The sequence below is a fragment of the Ursus maritimus genome, unplaced genomic scaffold (assembly GCF_017311325.1).
Source record: "Ursus maritimus isolate PB19 unplaced genomic scaffold, ASM1731132v1 scaffold_2, whole genome shotgun sequence".
Classification (NCBI taxonomy): Eukaryota; Metazoa; Chordata; class Mammalia; order Carnivora; family Ursidae; genus Ursus; species Ursus maritimus.
This window is the reverse complement of record NW_024424452.1, coordinates 23,490,816-23,515,451: the sequence shown is the minus strand read 5'-3', so window position 1 is coordinate 23,515,451 and position 24,636 is coordinate 23,490,816. Positions and strand designations below refer to the sequence as shown.

The window sequence follows — 24,636 nt, the reverse complement described above, 5'->3', positions numbered from 1 at the left end:
GAAATGGAGAGTCGCCTGCTGTCATTTGGAACTTGGGACTTACAAGATCACCTTTGGAGATTAGGTCTTTTACCCAGAGCTACTTGGGAGGGAAAGCCGTTCCCTCTGCCAAAGCAAACGAGACCCGTCTGCTGCTATTTTCATGCTTTTAAAAGACTTTTTGTCCTAAAATGTACTATAGCAGCAAGCTAAGGCAGCAGTCCCAGTTAGGGTTGGGTAGGAACACATGACTTTCTACATCAACAAATCTCAAAAGTGCAAAAGAAAAGAAAAGAGGGATTGGGGGGGTGGTAAGAAAAAACTTTTTTTTTCTTTTTAAGAAAATAAACCAACTGGTTTTATTTCTGTAAAATAACCTTAGGTCACATGACTAAGACCAGCCAGCTTTCCACAGAGTACTTTTCTTTTCTCTTTAAAGAATTCTTACTGTTCCTCACCTTGCATACTTCAAATATACTAGAGCAAAAACATATACCCTGTTGGAGGCCCAAGGACTGAGGCCAGTGTGGGCTGGCTAGAACCAATACTACTTGCCAAATACAACCAAGCCGACACACGCATGTACTATAAAGTTTCCAAATACCAAATAATGAAGCATTTTTGGTCTCTGAGCTCCAGGAATGAGCTACATGTTTAATCCCACATGACTCAAAATAACCAAAAAAGGGCCATATCATTTTACTGACCCACACTTGGAATCTTTTTTTTGCTGTCACTACTGACAGGACAGGTTAGGCTACCCACTTATGGGCAAAGCGGGCATCACTAAGGGGCACCGGATTTTGAGGTTGACTCCTCTTTTTGTTTCTGCTCCAGCTTTTTCCATTTCCTTCCTGGTTTAAAAGCCGAGGGCTGTCCTGGATCTGTGCTCCATGGTACCAGAATAAAAATGGCATGCCTGCTGCATTCTTCATCTCTGCTTCTATGCTTACTGCTGGTTTTCTTTCTTAAGAGACAGCCTCCGTAGGCCCCACTGAAGGTGAACCACGAATGAGGCACCAAATACCAACTTCCAGTTGGCACATGGGTACCAGCACCCCCCTCCAGAGGCTTCCCTGACTGCAGATGATAAGTCCTCAAACACCCAATTACCACATCAACTGTTTACTTTTCAATCTCCTTCTGAGCAATTCAGTAGTCACAAAGTGACTGAAAAACAGTTAACTGGAGATAAGCTTTGGTTTTTGACCCTAAGTAAGATAAAGGCAAAAAAGGAAACTGAAATGAGTTGAAAGATGAGGAAAGAACCCAATATAAAGATGATAAATGACTGCATCTAAATGTCTTACAGGGGCACCAGAATTACCACAAATGTATAGATGTGGTTTCTAGAGCCACACTTCCTCTAAGAAGGCCTCAGGTTCACCATGTGGTAACTAATCAATCTCTTAAATGTTCGCTAATTCTTAAAAAAAAAAAAAAAATCCAAATCCATTAAGGCCACATTTATCAGGTTTTTCCTAGAGGCCCATGATGGAAGCTAACTGCTAATGCACAGTAGACGGGAAGAGGAAGAAGGAGAAAAGGAAAAGCTATACAATAAAAGATCATCTGTCTTCAACCACATCAGTAAACTGGTCAGAGAAGTGAGGCCACTAAAGCTTTCTCTCCAGCTGCCAAATTCAAAAGTATTACATAGGTACTCTGTAAAGTTTAGAAAATACAGAGAAGCATAAAAAGTCCCCTAGTATCCCACCACTTAAAATTAATATTTGAGTATATCCTCTTAGTCTTTTATATAAACACATGTGAATGGCACACATAAAATACATGCATGTCCACATTATGCACTTGGAACTTTCAAACAGAAGTGAGCTGATATTGTACATTCTATTTCACAATCTTTTCCATTGAACATTTTTTCATATAAATCTTCTCCTCTCATAAAATGCTTTTAAAGAGCAGCAATTCTGGGGCGCCTGGGTGGCTCAGTCAGTTAAGAGTCTGCCTTCAGCTCAGGTCATGATCCCAGGGTCCTGGGATCGAGTCCCACATCAGGCTCCCTGCTCAGTGGGGAGTCTGCTTCTCCCTCTCCCCCACCCCCCTGCTTGTTCTCTCTCTCTCTCTCAAATAAATAAAATCTTAAAAAAAATAAATCCTAAAATAAAAAATAAATAAATCCTAAAAAAAAATAAAGAGCAGCAATTCAGTGGTAGTACTGGTACCACCACAAATACACTAGTTATGTCATGTAACCCATAGACTACTGATAGTCTACTACTATTCAATCTGTCAAAAATTCTGTGCTGTACTGCAGAGGGTGTGCAAAAACGTTGGGATTCTCTTTTGAAACATATTTAATATTCAGGGGCACCTGGGTGGCTCAGTCAATTAAGCATCTGCCTTCGGCTCAGGTCATGATCTCAGGGTCCTGGGATCGAGCCCCACAACAGGCTCCCTGCTTAGCAGGGAACGTGCTTCTCCCTCTCTGCCCACCACTCCCCCTGCTTGGGCATGGTCTCTCTCAAATAAGTAAATAAAATCAAAAAAAAAAAAAGAAAAGAAAAAAAAAGAAAAGAGACATTTAATTTTCAGATAAGTCTTCCACTGAAGAAGTACTTATTTAGTACTGAAGAAGTACTTACTTACTTCCACTTAGAAGTACCATACTAGATCAGGTCGATTTAGTCTCTTATTGCTGGACATTTAGCTTGCTTCCAATAGTTCGCTATTATAAATATCATTACTCTGATAATAAACAACATGCACTTAAAACTCAGCACACTTTCCTGAGAATAAAATCCTGTAAGTTGAACCAACAGATCAAAGGATATGCAAAAAAATTACATATACGTGTGTGTGTGTGTATATATATATATATATAAATCCATCTCAATTCCAAAGAAGTAACATCACCTTGTATATTTTACCAGGAGTGTGTATTTCTCCCAACATCATTTTGTGATATCTGCCAACTATTTCAACTTCTTGCAAAAAATCCTTACCAAAAGCATAAAGACATTGTGTTTAAGTGACAATATCAAACCACCAAAAGAGAATGGCAACAGGTAAAGAAAGATCACTTGCTTCACTGTAAATCACATCAAAAAGGCTGACAGATCCAATGATTCTGGCTTCAAGGAGTCCAAGATGGTGTTGTTACATAATGGGGGGGGGGGTTAATCATAGGACACCTTTTTAATTACATCTAACTTTTCCCAATTATTGTTTCAAAAGAAAATCAACATGTCCCCACCCCCATCAAAAAGAAGTAGTTGCAGCAGAAGCAGCAGCAGCCACCGCCATCACCCATCTTCAGGCCTCGTGAATGTCCCTGTACCATAGATTGAGCATCAGGAGTAGAAGGATCTGGCCCACAGAGGCGGCAGAACCTGAAGAATCACATTCCTACAGGGTGTGAGAGGCTCATTCAAAATGAACTGTGGGATCCCTGGAAACGGTTAATAGGCTGGATTTAGTGGAGTTATTATATGGGCTTTCTAACTTCAGACTGGATCAAATGGTATTACTGCGTGCAACAAAGACTCGTCTGCTTCCCCAGCACCCAGGCTCTTCCTCAGGTGATTAGCCAGTTTTCACCAGAAGATCCTTCTCCCGAACTCTTAGCCACATACTTGGGTGGGGCTCACAATGCACTATGTGACTCAGGCCCACCTGAGCCTCACATGCCCCTGTTTCAGTGACTGGGTTAGGGATACGCAGGTGACCTCAGCACACAGTAAATCTTAGCACTGAAAGTAAAGGAAGTTGGAGCCGCTGTAGCCATCCTGCGAGAGAGAGCCACCGAAGAAAATAGTAATGACTATCAAAGAGTCACCGTGAGGCTTAAATGGCCCCTTATCATATGGATCTCACTTCAAATGTATGCAGGACCTAAGAATGAAATCATTGCCAAGAGACAAAGAGAAAATGAATTTTGAAGGCATTATTTGCATCTAGAATCCAACTGTACTACCTAAAGTCAGATCAAAGCCTCAATCCACAGTTACCGAGCCAATGAATTCCTCTTGTGCATAAGCCAGATGTCAGGTTTTCAGTCACAACAGAAAGAGTCCCTACTAACACACTGCTATGTCACTCAGATATCTTCTACTCACAGAGCAAAGAAAGAAGATTTGATGCCTAGGCTCTCTGACTGATCATCCAGGACCAACTGACTAGGCCACAATTTCACCCCTTAGCTGAACACCAGGACCAATAATCCCAAACTCGAGCAAACTGTAACATTCTATTGCAACTGGGTGAACCACGGAGATGCCATTTAAAAGCTGATATGACTAATGAGCAAAAGAACCTTTCCAATTGCAATTTTTACCACCTTCGGCCTCCTTCAACTAGACAGGCCACAGAGTACTTACAGCTGCTTTATTCTGTCGTGTACTCATGTTCTGTCATCGTCATGTTCCCAAGGAGGAACCTCCTCCCAGCACTCAGACATCACGTGAAAAGCTGTAAAGCAAGAGCTCCTGGAAGTCTTTCTCTGTGCAATAACAACATGATCAATCTTCCAGCTGAAACAGGTATTTGATCTAAACCACATCCTATGAAACTGAAAGGCCAGATCTGACCAGAATTTGGCTACCCTCTCGGTTTCAATTACTACTGCCGAAACAATTTCTCTCTGGTTTCAGGCACTGAAGATCTATTTAGAAAGTATTCAGGTTTTAAAAACTGTAACAGGAAATGCTCGTGTTTGTGTGCCTTTATTGGAAATACATACCCTGCAGGTTGAAACTTGAGGCCTCAAGGTTTGGGCTTTACTTTTTTTATTTCAAACAGTTACTTATTTCACAAACGGGCACTCATATAGCACGAGGCCAAAGGGTTCATTAACACATATAAAGATAAGCAGATAATTAAATCAAAATAGAGCTCTATACCTGATGGCTGGCAACAGGGTCCTAGAGGCTTGGCAAAGACCGACATCTGATGATCCGAGCCCCATTCCTGCTCACTTCCCGCCCATACTGACCTCCCCAAATTGCTGCCACCAAATGGCCATTGCAATGCTATCAAACTCTGCCCTAACAGCTAGGCCCTATTTTCATAAAACCGATTACGAGAAAATTCTAAAAATTAAGCAGCAGCACCATAATCACTTTTGGTCATCGGTATCTTTGAAAATATAAGGATAGCTTTGGACCCAGAATAAACTGTACTTACATGCACTCACTCATACACTCAAATTCTGCATCCAATGATTGGGGTGTATGAAATTACGTTAACTCTTCTGAAATGTATCCGGGTTTTACCTACACTGCAACCATGTTCATTTCCCTCACTCATAACCCAGCTGCAGCCATTGCAGCTACTGCAGCTGCCCCAGTAGAGCCTCATCCCTTCCGAGAAGGGCAGGACGCGCTCTGCATACAGATGAGTGCGTGTGTACAGCTCGGCTCTATCTGCTCTCCAGAGATACTTAATCACATGTGCCTCAGTTTTCCAACCAGAAAACTGGGAAAATCAAAGGGTCACAGTGAAGCATAAATGGCTCCTTCCCATCAGATGGGTCTCTGTTAGAATGCTGAGAGGTGCTCCCTGGCCGGCCAACCTAAAGTACCATCTCACTCGGGTCCAGCACACTATTTCATTTCTTCTCAGCACATTTCACTCTCTGAAATTCTTGTTAACCTACTTATTGTCTGCTCCCACTACTGGAAGGAAAGTGCCACAGGAGCCGGGATTTTATTTTATTCACCTCTTTGTGCACCTAAGCTATGTCACATAAGCAAGTGCCAGGTAAATATGTGTTGAGTGAATAATAATCACTGTTATTTACTGAGCACTTCTGTATAAGGCACTAGTCTGCGTACACGAAATGTACTAACTCATGACTGAATAAGTGATGAGTCCAACCTACTAAGCGCCGTCCCTAGCACAAGTTAGTACTCAATAACTGGTAGCCATTTATACCAATTCTACTTACATGATGACATTACCAAATACTCAGCAATAAAGGGGGTTGAGCCCTAAGGACGTAGAACTTAACTTCACCTCTGCAGAGCTGCTTCCTAAGGTCCAGTTTCCTGGACTCCTCTCCTCCCAGCACTCCTCTATCTTCAGAGAGAAGAGAAAGTAGGAAGTGTCTCCTTGTTCCACTCTCTCTCTACCTCATCGGTTCTCAGATAATGTGATACAAACTCGGCCAGCATATACCCCTCCATCTCTCTGCAGGCCACAAGCTAATTTTTGCCTCAAAACCTGCAAGAGCCAAAGTTAAAGCTGAAACGGGAACATGTTCATCCTGTCATGCCTCTTTTTGACGTGCACCCCAGTCCCTTGGAAAAAATTCACATTAATGATGGCTATCACTCCAGCCTCTCCTCTTAGCAAGGGAGAAAGTCCACAGAGTTCATTCAAGCCGTGGCCCACAGCACTCTAGGAAACTCCAGGGGTTTGCCAATCAGGTGAACTCAATGAGAAGCCTTCCGGTGCTGCTCTGAAGCACCTCTTCTCTACCTCAATCAACTAAGGCATCATACATTTAAGGTGTTGGGAGATGCAAGGGCAAAACCCAGCAGTTTTTACTGAATACTGCATACTGAACACGAAGGACTCACAGCCAGCTTTATATTTCTATTCCAGTGTTATATTTTCTAAAATCTGACTGATGACGGAGTGGCTTTTAACTGAGGGCTAAAGCACGCACCTCATCGAATATAATAAGAGACGTGGACCAACAAGGCCCTCCAACTCTCTGGAACCACAGGGAACAATGGACTATGTTTTATATGACAGCAAGAAAAGGCCAAGAACTAAAGTCCTAATCAGGGCCTTCAAAGCCAGATGCACTTGCCAAGAAAGCAAAGGGCAGATTCCACCTCCGCGGGCTGGCAGGCCGACCCACACATTCTGCTTAACCATGTGAAACAGCTAGCTTTTGCTCTCTCCGCCCCCGGGCCCAGTTATGATATTTGGGTAGCAATACCGGCGACTTTTCTAGGAGAGTGTTTTATAAGAATAGAGCTTCCAATTTTAGGTCTAGAATTGAAGAGAAAATTAGCCAGAATTAGAAATTTGTTTTAACACAATACATTGAAAATTACAAGTTTAAGTGCTGGTCGCTGAGGACGGGGCTCACACCACCACATGACTTCTCAGTGAGTCATAAAAAATAGTACAGGCTTGTTAACAGTGGATATCCACCAGTACTAGGGGTGAAGGAGTCTGCTTGTGTCAGATGATGGAAAGCCAATCTGACACTCCCGCGTTTGTTTCAGCTGTGGCAGGACTGACACAAATGAACTGCAGCAGCAATTACAAGACAGAAACGTTAATAAACGTTTTTTGAGGCTATTCAAAGAGGAAATGTTCGAAACCCTGAATATGACTCATTTTTCAAAAGTTAAATCAGTTTAACAAGAAAAAAACCCTCCAAACTATTAATAAATCACGAACTGAAACATTTCTGGATTTCTAATACCCATTCTTGATTAACATACCTTTGTGTCAAAGCAAAAACCAAGTGCAGGCATTTAACAGCAAGTTGCTACCCTTTCAGTTATGAGAACCACTCTCGTGGAACTAGATGAGAGCAATAAGAATTAATCTTCAGGCCTAGATGTATACTTCTTGATAATAAGATAATAAAGACCTCCCCAAAGGGCTTCTGGGTGCCACAAATTATATAACAAATCCACTTCTGCCAGGCAGCCAGGATTAACTCCTATTCACCCACGGCACTACTTACTCAGTATCACCAACTGGCTTATCCAAATGAAACAGTCATTACCCACCACTGCCCTTTGAAAGGCACAGCTCGTCTCTCACTGCTCATCACTCTGCTGACACCAGCGACTCACTGCAGAAGTCAACCTAACAATCTTAAAGACAACTTTGATACTTGTTTTTTCCAGGCCAAAACATTTTTTTAAAAACCAGAAAGTAGGGGTGCCTGGGTGGCTCAGTTGGTTAAGCATTTGCCTTCAGCTCAGGTCATGATCCCAGCATCCTGGGACTGAGCCTCTCATTGGGCTCCCTGCTCAGTAGGGAGTCTACTTCTCCCTCTCCCTCTACCCCTCACCCCACTCATGATCTCTCTCTCTCTCTCTCAAATAAATAAAATCTTAAAAACAAAAAAAAAAGTTAAAAAAAAAACAAAAACAAAAAACAACCAGAAAGTAGGGGCACCTGGGTGGCTCAGTCAGTTAAGTGTCTGCCTTCGCCTCGGGTTGTGATCCATGAGCCCCATGCCCGGCTCCCTGCTCAGCAGGGAGTCTGCTTCTCCCTCTCTCTCTGCCCTTCCCCGCTGCTCATGTTCTCTCTCTCTCTCTCTCTCTCCTTCTCTCTCAAATAAAGTCTTTAAAATAAATAAATAAATAAATAAAAAACCAGAAAGTATTTCATTGGTTCCTCCCCAAGTTCTTCTGACTGAATTTTTTAAGAACGGTCTATTATGACACCTTATTATAATAGACAATTTGTTATTTCTATTATGCAGTCAAGGCTTGAATACATCATATATCCTTTACTCCTCTGGAACATAAACATTCATGGCTCTCTAACAGGTGGTCAAAAATAACAAGTCCACAGAAGAGAAAGGATGCTATTATTTCAGTGACCACATGTTATATTACGAGTTCCAAGAAGGCAGGGAATGCGTATGGTAACGTGAAAAGGGCTAACTGGCACCTGAAAAACATTTTCTAAAGAAGCAAATGTAGGGACACCTGGGCAGCTCAGTCGGTTAAGCATCCAACTCTTGATTTCAGCTCAGGTCAGACCTCAGGGTAATGAGATTGTCCCACTTTGGGCTCATGCTCAGCAGAGAGTCTGTTGGAGATTCTCTCCCTCTCCCTCTGCCCCTTCCCCTGCATGCACACTCTCTCTCTCTAAAATAAATAAATATTTAGAAAAAGAATCAAATGTAAAATAAGCACCTACTATGTACCAAGTGCACTGCACAAATCTACCTACATGCACGGATGAGCCACTTTTACACAATCACGTCCACAAATGCCTACATACAACGCACTATCCACCAATTTCAAAACATTTTTACACGTATGAACTAATCCAACAATCATATCCCTATGAGGTAAGTATTATCATCACCTGAGAAAACTAAGGTACAGACAGTACCAGTAACTTGCCTAATGACAAGCAGCTAGCAAGTGACAAAGCTAAAGTTCAAACCCATGTTCTACTCTTTTTCATAATTAAAGATACTGCTTTTCAAATTCACTCTTTTAAAAATATGAAAATTTAAGCTGCTTCTTTCAAAAAAACATTAAGTAGAGAAGTTTTTTGGGGAGCCTGGCCAGGCATGCGACTCTTGATATTGGGGGTTGTAAGTTTGAGCCCCACCCACGTTGGGTGTAGAGATTACTTAAAAACAAAATCTTTAAAAAAATTTTTTTAAAGATTTTTTTATTTATTTGACACAGAGAGAGAGCAAGCACAAGGGGGGAGGCAGGACGAGGCAGAAGGAGAAGCAGACTCCCCACTGAGCAGGGAGCTAGATGGGGGGGCTCGATCCCAGGACCCTGAGACCACGACCTTAATGAACGGAAGGCAGATGCTTAACTGACTGAGCCACCCGGGTGCCCCCCCCCCCGATTTTTTTAAATAAAATATGAGTAGTTTTTTGTTTGGTATGTATAAGGCTTTATCTAGTCCAGCATCTTCCAAACTTTAAGCTCAGCCTTCAGTGAGAAGTAACACTTTACATCCTGACCAAATACACATATGTAAATACATGTATAACTCAAAAGTTTCATGAAGCAGTATTTACCCTCATTTCTAGGATTCACTCTAATTTATGCTATTTCTTTTCTTTAGTTTGGTTTTTAATCGCTGGTTATAACCCACTAATTAGATGTGACCCATAGTGAGAAAATCTCCATCTCAAGATCAAACTTAAGGGTTTCCTCCAACAGCCTTATTGCGCCAGACACAAGACTAGGCGTTGCAGAGTCATGATAGCAGTTAATCCCCACATCTGCCCTATGAGACTGGTCTACTGATAGACTGATGAAGAAATAATCTCAGGAAAAAACCACCTCACTCAAATCTCTACACTGTGGCACAAAGAAGCTCACAAACAGTCCATCTGTTCCCCCAATTTCCCAGCCTCTTTTCAGTGAGGTGGGGAAATGTGTCTATTTCTGGCCAATGAGTTGTAGGCAGATGTGATTCTTATTGTTGCTGAGCCTAAGCACAGAGCTGGCACGTGACAGCCCACCCTGCCATGGTGACCAAGACAATACACAACAGTGGGATCTTCATCAGCCTGGGTCTCTGAGTGACTGTATGGAACAGGGCACCCTTCAGGCTACTGACCTGTGAGAGACATGTAAGCAATGAAGTTTTATCAGATTAAGCCAGACTTTGTAAATTCTTACTCCTGAGTACCTACCCGTCCTCAGTAATTCTACAGTTCAGGCCCCTGACATCTTTACTGCAGCACGCTCACAAATAGCTTCCCTACTTCTGGGATTGCTCCCTCCAGCCTCTTTCATGCTATCGCTGGAATGATCTTACACACACACACACACACACACACACGCCATGTGAGTATGCCACGTCCCTACTCAAAATTATTTAGTAGTTCCCCTTCACCTACAAAAGATAATCCAAACTCAGCAAGACATACAAAGAAAGCCCTTTGGAGTTTGGCCTCAACCACTGTCATTCTCCCCATCCCCTTCATTCCATGTCCCTCAGGCACACTGAAACACCTGTCATTCCCCCAAATGCCATGGCTTCTCATGCTTCTGTAGTTCTACACATACAATTACCTCTACTTGGAATGCCACCTCACTCTCTAGTCTATGTCTTTCGAGCCCAGCTGAGATCTTACCTCCCACAGAACTCCTCTCTTGACTCCTTCAAGCTGACCTAGAGTCTCTCTGCCCCACCCCTCACATCTTCATCTATAGCACTGGTATTTTTTGGCGCTGATTTTACAAGTTTCTAATTGTTCTGATGTCTGTTTTCCTGCCACATCGTAAGGGCCTTAAGAACAAGATCCACAAAAGGCACTCAAATGTATTGGCATGAATAGCTGGCAACCCCTAAACACATTTTTCCTGAAACACTGTGTATCCAATCCCAGGGTCAGTCCTTAAGAAAAATTCAGACTACACACACTTCATTTTGAATACAATGGTGAAAGCATCAAATCTGAAGGCCAAATTTTTCTAGCTTACAAGACTAGTTTTGAGTTTCGGAAGTTCCCTATGAATGAATGATCCACATTCCGTCTGGGAAAGCTGGTCCCCTGCTCAAATATGTCTAATGTGAAAACTACAGAGGCTGGTTCTTCTTAGAAAGTATCTTATATCTGTTTGGAAATCGAGAGTGCTATTAAAAGAGTGTTTTTAAAAGTTTTGTTCTGTTAAGCTGCTATTGTAATCAAAAGCTCTTTTGCTTAAGCAGGCTGAGTCACAAGCACTAAATGCTGGAGACCTGCAGAACTTGGTGTTGAGTGAGTCAACTTAAGCATTGTATGCAAATAGTAAAGCTACGAATCAGAAAGAGGAGGAACTTAGGCCAAACTACTCAGAGGGAAGGAAAAACTGTATCCTTCCAAATGGGGAAAAGGCAACTGGAAAGATTTTTTACCTGTTGCATAACATTGTATTATCTCTTTCTGCTAAGCCAGGCAATGGTTTTGAGGTGGAAACTTAGAAAAAGCACATGGCCTGACAAACTAAGCAATTCTGGTTCTTTGACGAGGGAGTTTTAAAGTTAAAAGTTAAAGTCTTTGATTACACATTTTTATTTTTTTACTTGAAGTTACCATGAAAGCTCAAGTTTCCTACAAGAATTAAAATGTTAGTCTACCATGAGACGACCAAAGTGGTTTTACTCTATTAAGTGCTGGAAACATGGAAGAAAGGCTTGAAAAGGTTTTGAACTCTACCACTATGTTTGTACATCTTTCATTCTGACTCTAAACTACATTTTATCTTTTTAAATGTGTGGTCTTGAACACTTACACTTCTGTGAAGATTATCCTACCATGGAGATAATTATTTGTATGACTGGGAAAAAACAGTCTTTCATGTGGCTCTCATCTTAAAAGGCCCAACGACTCAACCACCCACAAGAAATCTTAACCAAGACTCATTGATCCAATGGCAATTTTCCAAGAAGAGAAGGAAATAAACAACCCCACTCTAGCTTTGCAAACCCTAGTCTAGAGACCAAGGGCAAATATCACAAGCCCCCTCCAGCCCCTTTCAGAATTTCCCCAGACTCATCAGCAGTTATCTATAAATAATGACTAAACTCTGCGCCAAGGGAAATGGACTCTGGAAGATACCTACTCTGAGTAAGGTGGCCTTGTGAATCCACACAAAGGATGAATGTCATACATGTCATGAAACAGATTTTAGTGGGAAAAGAGATTTTTTAATACTGTAAAATATAGGCCTGAGTAAAGCTTCTGCCCTTTCCCAACGTGCCAAATACCACAAGTCACCACTTCTCTCAGGAGACAAGACAGTATGAATGACAAAACCAAAATTTACAAAGTAAGAGAGCTTGTGGCTTGGAACATTAGATTTCACCTCAGTTGGGAAACATCTGAGAGTTTCTCATTATGAAAGCAAGTAGAAACTCTGTATTAAATAAACGGAGAAAAATAATCTTGGGTTATATCACTGTCACCATTTTGCTCTATTTTGACCTCATCCTGACTACATAACACACGGCACAGAAAGATAACAGGCGTGGAACCATCTTTATAACAATTTTTTTTAAATTATAATTTGAAACATTAAACAATTTATTATACGGAGCTATACCAGATGCATGGGCCTTTATGCCAAAGTAATTATAGAACAAAATCACTTGCAGAATACAGGCCAACAACCAAAGTAGATAATGAAAGATGACAGTGTGAAGATACACAGAAAATGTCAAGGGAACACAGGTAATTAAAGTCAAAAAAAAAAAAAAAAAAAAAACCCTCAAGTAACCATAGACTACATCTGAAAGCAACTTTCTTGGCTCCTCTTATGCAATCGAGATTTCAGTTTTATTCTGGGGTTTTACTTAAAAAGAAAGCACCTCCTACAATAGTTTTGTTTCATTTCTACCACTGCTCATTTAACTTCTCAAGACCCCTACTATATTGAGTCATGAGCAATATGACAGAAAGTGAAATTAAAATTTTATTGTATTATTTTTTAAAGATTTTATTTATTTGTCAGAGAGACAGAGCGTGCACACACACAAGCAGGCGGAGCTGCAGGCAGAGGGAGAAGCAGGATCCCCTCTGAGCAAGGAGCCCAATGTGGGACTCAATCCTAGGGTCCTGGGATCATGACCTGAGCTGAAGGCAGACACTTAACCAACTGGGCCACCCAGGCGTCCTGTGAAATGAAATTTTAAATAGTTTGCCTCAGTGTTTAACTTCATTTTGGGGCATGTGTCACACTGTACCTTTAAAGAAGTTAACAGCAAAAAGTAACATACCAGACATTGAGATAGGGCAGAGCCCCAGCCTTCCAGAGCCTAGAATACATGCACTGGCATGCATTCAAGAGAGAGGGTTGGCCAAATGAGAGTGAGAGAGAGAGAGAGAGAGAGAGAGAGAGAGAGAGAGAAAGGATTGGCATTTTCTCTCTCCCCATCAGAACAGGTCAGAGCCCTAGCTGCTTCCATAGGGAGTCCCAACCCCAAAGAGTGAAAGGAACAAAAGATTAATCCACGTTGTGGGGAAAACTGCTTAGGGTGAAAGAGGAAGAAATACTACTCATTTTGTATTCTTTAAAAAAAGCCATCACCACTAATATCCACACTATTTTAAATTCCACACAACTTACTTATGGGTATCTTCACCATGAATGCAGAAATAGAAAGTTGTCAATTTGCCTGAATGAGGCAAGTCTTTAAATCTACCCAGATTTGGACCTTCTCTACCGCGTCCATCACCACAGGACTTCATGCAGGTGGGGCACAGCAGCAGAATTACTGAACCTTAGAAACTTCAAATTTCAGCCTTTTCTAGACAACCTTTATGATCTTACATATCCATTTACCATTCCAACTATTGCTCCAATATTTTTCTTAAAAGCTTCAAGAAAAAGATCACATCCACTTTAACGTCATCATAAGCAACACCTCCATGAAGACAAAGGTCTGACATGCTAGTTATGTTTTCATTAATACACATTAAAATATAGAACCAGTAAACAAAGGGGACTCATCCATGTACCAGTGAAAATCATATGTACCATCAATAGTACAAAAAACACTCTTGAATGCTCATTTCAGCAGCAGATACACTAAAAATGTAACCAAAGCCACACTTTGAGAAACAGTGATTTAGTCTCAAATCCTATGTCACAGTTAAGGAAACAGACTCAAAGACGGGTTGTAACTTGCCCAAAGAAACACAGTAACTGGTGGCAGAGGCCAGACTAGATTCTAGACTTAGTCCAGTAGTGGTCCCACCATCTGGAGATGGGTGAGCAACAGGGAGAATTAGAAACCGGCCTTGGGGGAGTTCACCAACAAATGAACCTCAAGCAGCTGGTAAGCCCTTTACCAGTATACCTGGGCTTTTCACTTTCTCTGAGCAGCACACACACAACTCGCCAGCTGACTCTCAAAGGTTTTCTGGATCGGCTAAAATAAATTTGCGGTTTCCTTCCCAAAGTCTCATGTAGTTTTGCCCAACTCAACAAACCGCAAGGTATAGTGCAAAAGATAAAAATGTCTCTTGGATCAGTTTCCCATTTTTTTGGTTCAACAGTACCTTTGCTACAGAGCCCTGGTCCCCATTGCTCATGGATGCTCTAGAGTTTCAGGAAGATTTTCCATCTCTTGATTTTAGGCCAGCTCTGGAAACAGGCTGGAAGTTTCCATCACAGAGTCACTCCTATACTTCCCAGATACCCAGAGCAGGTTTTATTTTCAAGTGATAGATAACCTGTGTTTATTGTGTGCCAGCAATGTTTATACACTGTCTCATACATCCCCCTCTAAAAGTAAAATGATAGAGTTCCTGAGCCTTTGGGAGTTGCCAACCCAGGTGAGCTTAGCTATGTATGCAGGTAGCTAATAATAGCTGATGTTCTTAGATGTTTATATATATGCCAGACACTGTGCCATATCCTTCAATTGGACCGTCTTATTGAATCCTCACAACTATTTACTGTGATTATCCTCCCGTTATACATGAAGATAAAAATGAGACTTAGAGATGTTAAGCAGTTCATCCAAGATCAAACTGTAAGTAGGTGGTAAAGCTCAGACTCAAACCCAGACTGATTAGGCTGATGCTCTTAACCAGTGCACTTTCTTTTTAAAGTCACACTGAAAGGAAACATGAATTCCGTATACTTGATATCTTATTAAGTGAGCTCATTTTTTGCACTAGGGAAGTCTAGAGCCAGAGCATCTGTGAAGTTCAAGAAACTAAAACACATTCTGGGAATGCCATTTCATAGTGACTGAGGGACGAATTTCTCTTGTAATCTGAAGCTGTTCAATTTGCACTTTCTTAACAAAAAACTCCATCAAATTAACAGTAAATGCATATCGTTACTTATCACCTAAATCAAGTTAAGGTAGCCTTATTCCATTACTATTCATGGGACGCAAAGCTGGAGTATTAATGTGGTATAGTAAGAAATCCATTTGGGGGGAAAAAAATTATATGGTCTTTGTCTCCAGTTTGTGTCACCCCTAAAACTCCTGGTGTGTCCTGATGGAAGTGTTGTTATTCATAAGGATCCCCTGCTGGACCACACTGATGTTTATGCTAATGAGGTGACTAAAGGCAGCCCCTTAGCTTCAAGACAGAGGCTGGCCACACCAGAAAGACCAGGCACTTGATTAGAAGGTTGGAACTTTTAGTCCCATCTCCAGACCACAGGGGAAAGGAGGGTGGCTGGAGTTTAATTACCAGGCCAATGATTGGGTCAATTATGTCTACATAAAGGAGCCTCAGCTGAAACTAAAATCAGGCTAGAGGAGCTCCAGGGTTGGTGAACACGATGTGCTGGGAGCCTGGCATGCCCAGAGGGGACATGGAAGCTGTGCCAATTCAGACCTTGTCCTATGCTCTCTTCCAATGGGCTGTCCCTAAGTTGTATCCTTTATAATGAAACTATAATCCTAAATACACTTTCCCCAGTTCTGTGAGTCGTATGTTCTGGAAATTATTGAACTTGGGGGTGGGTGGTTGTGATGAACCCTAAATCTGTAGTCTGCCAGGCAGAAGTGCAGTACCTTGGGGCTACTGATACTTGTGGCTGGTACCTAAAGTGGGGCAATCTTATGAGAATAAGTCATTAACTTAGGGGGTATGCACTAACTCCAGGCAGTGTGTATCAGAATTGAATTGTTGGGCGCTCAGGTGGTGTCAGAGAATTGTTGTTGGAACAACATAATTAATAACCTCAGAAAAAGAGGTCCACATTAAAACCAATTAAACTGGTGGCTCAGAAGCCACGTCCCGGCTTGATCTAATCATTAAATCTACAGCTGTCACCAATTTAGAGCATTGCTTGCCATTTTCAAAGTGAGTAGTAGGAAATCTGGCCCTATGGACAGATCCACAAGTACCTGGCAGAATAAAATTTCTTTTTTAAAAGAAAAGACTTATGGGGGCGCCTGGGTGGCTCAGTCATTAAGCGTCTGCCTTAGTGTCTGCCTTCAGCTCAGGGCGTGATCCCAGCGTTCTGGGATCGAGCCCCACATTGGGCTCCTCTGCTGGGAGCCTGCTTCTTCCTCTCCCACTCCCCCTGCTTGTGTTCCCTCTCTCGCTGGCTGTCTCTCACTCTGTCAAATAAATAAAATCTTAAAAAAAAAAAAAAAAGAAAGAAAAGACTTATGAACTAAATTGACCTGCTAAAGAAAACATGGAATGTTGTAGAAATATGAAGTCAAGAATGATTACTCTTTAATAATTTTAGTTGTGATTTATTCCACATTTATTATAGTCTCCATGAGAGAATCAGGAATTACTTCAAGAGTTTACACGTTTAACTATTCCCTTTGGATAGTAGGCGCTGTTAAACGACAATCACCACTACTCAGTATTTGCTTCATTATGTACTTTTACCCAAACTCTAATGCGCCCAGGGACATCACATTCCCTCTTGTTTACCAACTTCTGATTTGTCAAAAGTAAAATCAAGAGAGACAGAGATCTCAAAAAACTTAGGCCAGCACCTCCGCGAGCAATCTTTAAGACCAATCTGGTCAAACCAGATACTGCATCCCTGCATTCACCCCTCCCCATCAGAAATATACTTTCCAGTAATGGGAGAGAACACTTGTGGTCAGAGCCCTGGTCACGGCCACTGGATTACCCAACTCCACAGGCCCCCGACCCCCTCCTTGTGAACGGTGTTCCCTGGAGTTGGGCAATCTTGTGGGCCTGCTCCTTCCCTACCCACTCTTCCCCAGCGAGTGCCATTGTTAACATTTTCTACTCTTTCCCAGCTGGACCACTGATGGGCATTTCTTTTCACCCTATACACCCAGCCCATAATACCACCCCCACCCTCCTATACATCCTCCTCCCCAACAACTGAACCTACCTATCTAAACGCCTTTAGAAGTCTTTAGACTTTTCTCTTACATAAAATGTTAGGAAACCCCCAAGCAAACTGTTTTGAGTAAATGACTGAACCAGTGACTAGTTATTTCAAAGAAAAACTAGTTTACTAGGAGTAAAAGAACCATAGAAACATTCTTAAAAATGGACACACAGCATTAGTTCTATCACTTCTTGTCTTGAATTCCACTCAGAAGAAAGAAAATGTCACTGAAACTGAAAAAAATGTCTCCTCTGAAGACCTGGGACTTCCAGCATGTTCACAATCCTAACACCTAGCACCCATGCTACTAAAGTGCCAGCACCCTCACTGCAGTGGTACCACTAACCTTCTCCTTCTGTTTAAAGAGCAGCCGCTAGCTGGGGTGCCTGGATGGCTCAGTCGGTTAAGTGTCTGACTCTTGCTTTCAGCTGTCATGATCTCTTGGGTCGTGAGAATAAGCCACAGCGCGCTCAGTGGGGAGTCTGCTTGAAGATTCTCTCCCCCACCCTTTCCCCACTTGTGCACACACACAGGCACGTGTTTTCTCTCTCAAGTAAATAAATAAATCTTTAAAACAAATTTTATTTAAATAAAGAGCAGCCGCTAGCTGGGGCACCTGTGTGGTTCAGTTAAGCATCTTAATTGCAGCTCAGGTCATGATCTCAGGGTCAAGAGATCGAGCCCCATGTCTGGCTCTGCACTCAGCAGGGAGTCCACTTGGGATTCTCTCTCCCTCTCTCTGCCCTTCCCCCCTCCCAATCTTAAAAAAAAAAAAAAAAAAGAGCAGCCACTAGGTAATCATCAAGTAGATATAAAGCAATAGATTAAATGAAAACAAATTTGCTTCGTCAAATAAATAAATAAGGGAGGGGGTGTGGCCATTACAGTTATTTCCCAGAGCTATTCTAAAACTGCTCTGTCAATGGATATACCCAAGTTTTCCTGTTCAGATTCCAGGGCAGGTCACTGGGAAAAGGAAGTAATCAGTTCAGCATTTTGCATAGGTATTCTCTGCCGCATGCCCACGAACTTATCTTAAGAAATTAGAGTGATAAATTCTCAACTCCTATTTGAATTTCTGAGGATTTAAGGCCAGCTAGTGTCATTACTCATTTAAAACCTCATTTCACATATGCTTCAAAGGTGGTTATAAGGACTGTTCTCTGAAAGAACAGCAGTTTGTGACAAAACATTTGAGTAAAGGGCCAAGGATATATGAAAGACCAAACAGCAAGGACTCCAATTAAACTCAAACAAAGTGCCTACAAGGACACGTATGAGGCAGTGTAAATGAGAAAACAAAATTAGTACAGAGAAGACCCGATTCTAGTCCTGTAGCTGCCAGTACTTTGCTCTGTAACTTCAACCAACTTTATTATAACCTTTCTAGATTCCCATTTCCCTACTAAATCACTACTTTTCAACCTGTTTTTGGCCTCAGAACATTTTGTTTGATTGAAATCTTCTGGGGAAGATTAAAGTTAACTCAGTGAAGCACAGTAGGGTGAAATGGGAGGAAGACAGCAAAACCCCCTTATTCCACCACAATGTACTCCAGCAATGACCTGCAAGAGGGTTCCATATAGCCCAATTTGAAAACACACCACATCAGATATTCTAAGGTTCCTTGAGGGTCTTTTTCCTTTCCTGCTCCTACCTAAATTGGAGGGAGAGGAATGAACTGCATCCAATATAGTAAATGCTATGACTTGAGTCTTATTCAGAATCAGAATTACAGATCACACACCAACCCACCTGAAGCAGACACTGCAGAGTCCAAACCCTTCATCAACCAACAAGAGCTAAAAGCTATAACCAAACTCTGTAGTCCTGTTAGGATGGAAGCAATCTATTAACAAATTAATAAAATAAAGGGGCAAGTCTTTCCAGCACACTGTCTCCTGGAATGACAGGCAGAGACTGGGGCAATGGCTACAAAAGATGCTAAATGATCTCCAAAAAAATGAGAAGTCCTGCAAGGGTTGCTATCCAAGATCCTCTGTAAGTCATCATATCTGGTCTGGATTTACAAGCCTCAGTGACAGAATTATTCCCAGTCCCCAGATCCTCAGGCTGAGACCTCTAACAGGGCAAAACAGGAATATAGATGATGTTTCCTAAAGCTATGCAATCTAAGCTTCCATGCTGCAATTCAGCCCAAAACCCAACAACACAGCACAGCTCACAGGACAGTCCCAAGCAAAGCCATACCCTCAACATTAACATGATGCCTACCTTTCCATACACTCTGGTTCGTACCAGAGCATCGGCCACACGTGGCTTATTTTACCACAACAAGGGCTAATCACCACCTCAAGAAGTGACTTACTGAGTTTCCCTATTCTGATGTATGGTATTTAAATAAAGTTTCATTTACACACATCTAAAAGAAGATTCTTTGGGACTCTCCCCCTCCCATTTTTTTCCTTCTGGCATATCACGACTTCAACGAATTAGAGTTTGAGCCACTTCCAAACTTCTCTCTCATCATTTTGCTAAATTAATATGCTGAGTTCTAGTTTGTAATCACTCATTAATTAAATGGTCAGGTGCTATGGTAATCTTGTTCCCTCAAAAGAAACAGGACCCTCCAACACCTAGAAAAACTGACACCAGAACCAGTGAAACTAGATTTGAATTGAAAGACACTAACTCAAACGCCCTGGTCCACTATGCAAAGAGCTTCAGAACACTGTGCAGCATTTAGAGAGAATTGGTCCTGGTTCACTGGTATCAACATCTGTAAACAGACACAAAGAGGTAATTGTAAGTTATCAAGAGCTGGGGAAATAGGAGTTACCAAGTAATTACCATTGTTTCAATCTGAGTTACCACATCTTCACCTCAAAACAACTGGCAGCCAGCGTACAATAACTCTCCTTACTGCAGCACAGACATCAAAACAGTAGCCATCAGATTAATTTTAAGTCACCCAATGCAATACAGAACACCACAACTCCAAGAATAAGTGGCACTCAACCAGGCCCCCAGGTTGCCCACCTTTCAAAGGACTGTGTCCAAAAGCCTCCAAAGTTCAAGAAAGAAATCAACTGGTACCCTATATTAAAAGGTCAGCTCAGCTCCAAGACTCCAAATTCATTTAGATTTGTGGATTTTTTTCCCCAAACACAATCAGTGGCCAACGTAGGAGTCAATGGCTTCTCCCTGTGTTCAAGTCCCCTCCTACCCATCCACCCCCTTTCAGAAACTAGAAAAAAGCCATCAGTCTCCAAACTGGCTAATGAAATTTTAGCCTACAGGATATTTTCATATTTGCATTATAATAAACGATTGAAATGAAGACGGATAGTGGACACCTTAAGAACCCATTGGCTAGCGCATTTGAAGTCCAGCATTAGCATACAAAGTCCAAAATTCTTTAACTTAGACCAAAGCCGTGTGTGTGTGTGTGTGTGTGTGTGTGTGTATATATATATATATATATATATATATATATATATATATATTTCATTATCAGTTCTTCATTCTTTTTGTTACCCTGCAGCATGGAGAGTGGAGTCTATTGTTTGCCTGGTCCTAGCTGTTCACTTTAGTCACTAGCTTGCTAACCAAGACTTTCCATTTGTATTCAAGTCGAAATTCAGTACTTCAGTACCAGGCTCTATTCCACTCCCTTCATTACCCTCAGGACTGCCCAGCGAGCACTATTCAAGTTAGTTCTCACAATCCATCTACCAATGCAACTAAAATACTAGAACTTAAAACAGGTGACAGGTCCTCAATTTCTGATTTGTTTTTCCCCAAACACTTAAGGGTTTTATTTAGCATTTCTAATACCGACTTTACTACAAATAGCCCAAGCAACATTTAAGTCTCTCAACCGCATGGCTCAAAGAGCCAATTCACTCAAAGAACACACTAGTCACTGTTGTGGGGTTCAAAAGAAGAAAACAGTGTATTCTTTCTGTTTCGGCCCACTGTGACATGGCAGGAGAGGGCCAAATCAAGGAGGAGTCCTGATTGGGCTTCTCAAGTGGACAATCTGGTCAAGGTGAGGCTGAAAAGCGGCTGGCTATTGGAGATGAATGGCCCCAACAGAAGGCAAAAGTAGGTTACATCCCCTGGTTACATGCCAGCCCAAAGATGCCGACATAGTGGGATTGAGCCCACAATGGTCATTTATCTAATGTAATCCACTGAGTGAACTTTTAGCACCAACCTACACCTCAGCTGAGTGTTATTAGTCACCAGGCAGACCAGACAAGAGTGGAAATATTGCAACATAAAACCTGCCTCCATACAAAAAATAACTTCAAACTTAGATCCTGATGGACATCTTTGTAGACCAACAGGGGTATGTTATTACCACCTGCCCAATCTTCAACCCTAAATTCATACATGGCTGGAAGCAAAAGAGGATTCATATATTAGAACATATGCAGGGTACTTGTTATGCAATTTTAAATAGCAGCATATAAGACAAAATACTAAGGAAAAAAAGTGTGCTCTCAGTTTAACACTCCATTGAATTCTGAACACAGCTTGACATTTATCTGCCAGAAAAGACCCAGGTGACCACAGCCGCTTCGCCTCCTCTCCCACTCAGCAGGGTGAATTTTTTTTTTTTTATTGCAATAGTCCAACAGTGCCTGCAAAACAATAAATGATAATACTCTAGGAAAAGAAACAGAATTGATCAAAAAGGAGCATCGCTTTCTATTTCCTTCTTACTCTTATCTTGCCTACCTATTCTGAGCCCAGCCTCTGCCTCTCTGACCTAGACTTTTTCGTTTCCTCTTTGCTCACTATATGCTCTGGCTGTTACTGCCTCCCCTTTCCCATTCTCCCTCACCTCCCTACACCCTCTCCACCCCACCCCTTTCTTCCCAGGCCCTAGAACTAGCCAAAGTCAGTCTCACCAGTTTCTGCACTAGCTAATCCCTGAACCTGGAAGGCTCCTCCCCTGTATCTGCATGGCTGGCTTCTTTTTATTTAAAGCTCAACTTAAGTGTCACCTCCTCAGAAAGGTCTTCCTTAACTGCATCCCAATCAGACACTTTCTGTCATATCACTCTTTCTTCGGCACTCATCAAAATCTGATTTATATGCTTATTTCTTCTGTCCACACACACTCCAGTATAAGCTCCGACCTTATGCCTGTGTTCATCTTTATCCACCCAGAGCCCAAAATAATGTCTAGCACTTACTAGCTAGTCAATAATGCTTGTTGAATGAATGAATTTTGGACTTTTTATTCAATGGTTCCAAATCAATTAAGGTGAGAACAGTAATCTTACTCTTTTCTTTTGTTACAGTTCGGTGAAACATCTAAACATGCTGTTACTTGTACAATCAAAGCATTAAATATTGTATTATCAGGTCTGAAAGCCCTGATGAGTAGGATGGGTTCCGTTATAATTCTTCTGGCAACACGCATATAAACTCAGTTATAGAGAGCCACGATTTATGGATGCACTCTAATCAAAGGATCCCTAAAATTTAGGCACTATCTCTTAAAGTTCTTCAGAAAACACAGTTCCACATTCAACAGAAGACCTCCAAAGAAAACATCAATACCAAGACAGAAATCATTACTTTTCACTCTGAAATTCCTACGACAAGCTAAAAAAGCACTACTTGATTTTTTTTTTAAACCAACAGAACATCAATAAAGAGATCTTCTTTCTAATCATTCTCTGCTTTCTTAAAATAATTTTTCCGTTGTTTGTATTCTTCTTTAAAACAAAACAGATCACATTTTCTCATTTAAGTCCATCTATACACAAAGAATCAGCTAAATAAGAAATCAGCACAAGCCAAATGTGTCACTGAAGACTAGTGTGTCCGACACACAAATGGAGAAAAAGATAAAAGAGCTATTGTCCAATTGCAGAAACAAAAAAGTAATATGGGGTTTTCTGTTCTCTGAAGTGCATCATGAAGTGTGGGTGGAGAGAAACATAGAAATCCAGAATTAGCCTAACATCAAATCATTTTGGAAAGAGTTGACAACATGTAAATTCCTCACACATAAAGTATTTAGAACAAGAGACTTTGATTCCTGGGCTATGATGCCATTTAGGAATCCTTGCAAGGGCTTTGGAATTCCAGTATTCATAGGAGAAAACGCTCATCTTAATTTGGAGCTACCAGGCATTGAGAGGTACTCCCAACGTGACACAGCCTGTAACTTAAGTATTACAAAGCTTGCAGTAAGATCTGGAATAGAGGCTGAACACCAAATTCAAAAGAGGTAAGCCAAGGTACCAAGTGCCAAAAAGGCAAAAAAACAACACAAAACAAAAAAACATGATTACCACTTAGCCACAGAGAACTGAGGTGGAAACGAGGGGTGTATATGGGGGAAGATAGGGGGTGAAGGGGAATGGAAAAAAAAACAATACATTTGTCACCCCGTCCCACTTCCTATACAGGATACAGGCAAAGCTTCCAGCCCCATTACCTCAGGCACAGATGGTTATCGTTTATGGCAAAGGTGCATAGAAAGGCCTTCAGGTCTGAGCCCCTTAATTCCAGGGCTGTTAATGATTAAAGAGAAGGATGGGGGTGGGGAGGAAAATGAGGGAGGAGGGAGCTGGAGATTCACCCACCACCTCCCGCTTGGACTCCTACCTCACAGCACTTACCCGTGCCATAGGAACAGAGTCTGCACCCTCTCCAGAGCAACTCCAGCCCCCAGATCCCCAGGCCTGGGTTGAGGGGTGCTGGCGGTGGGGAGCCAGGGACAGTAGGTAAGTTTTCTTGAGCCCTGCAGCTGACACGCCACAGGCTCCCCTCACAGCCTCTTCTTCCAAAGAGACCAGTCCAGACAAGGAGCTGATTTCCTCTCCTCCCCTTCCACCCCCTTTTCTCGAAGGTACCCAACCCCCGCCCCTTCATCTCTCAATGCTCCCCGCTTTTCCTCAAACCCTCCCCCCCAAACTCACAGCTGCTCCAGAGGTTCCTCCAGTCAAACCCTTTCTGGAAACGACGGCGGCCCGGCGGGTCCAAACCACCTACCATCCCCGCTCGCGTTTCCAGGCTCCCTACCCGCGCCGCCGCCGCCTCTTCTTCCACCACTGCCGCCGCCTCCTCTTCATCTGCGGCCCACCGGCGGCGGCCGCCCCCAAGCCCCGCCCCCTCCATCGCCTCCTGCATCATCACTTCCGGTAACCCCGCCGGCCGCCCGCTCCAGGAGGGAGAATAGAAG

General features: G+C 42.1%; 1 protein-coding gene across 3 annotated transcripts in view; it reads right to left on the bottom strand.

Annotated features, from left to right (window-relative positions):
• Window positions 1-24,573, bottom strand: part of DCUN1D3 (defective in cullin neddylation 1 domain containing 3) — a 38,538-nt gene extending 13,965 nt beyond the window's left edge. The window contains exon 1 of one of the 3 annotated variants that reach the window (XM_040635250.1): window positions 24,447-24,573. The gene's annotated coding sequence lies outside the window, so the exon portion shown is untranslated. Of the gene's footprint in view, window positions 1-4,319; window positions 4,376-24,373 lie in introns of those variants that run through there. The other 2 variants (XM_040635249.1, XM_008697206.2) reach the window with 2 other exon arrangements.
• Between the last annotated feature and the right edge of the window lie 63 nt (window positions 24,574-24,636).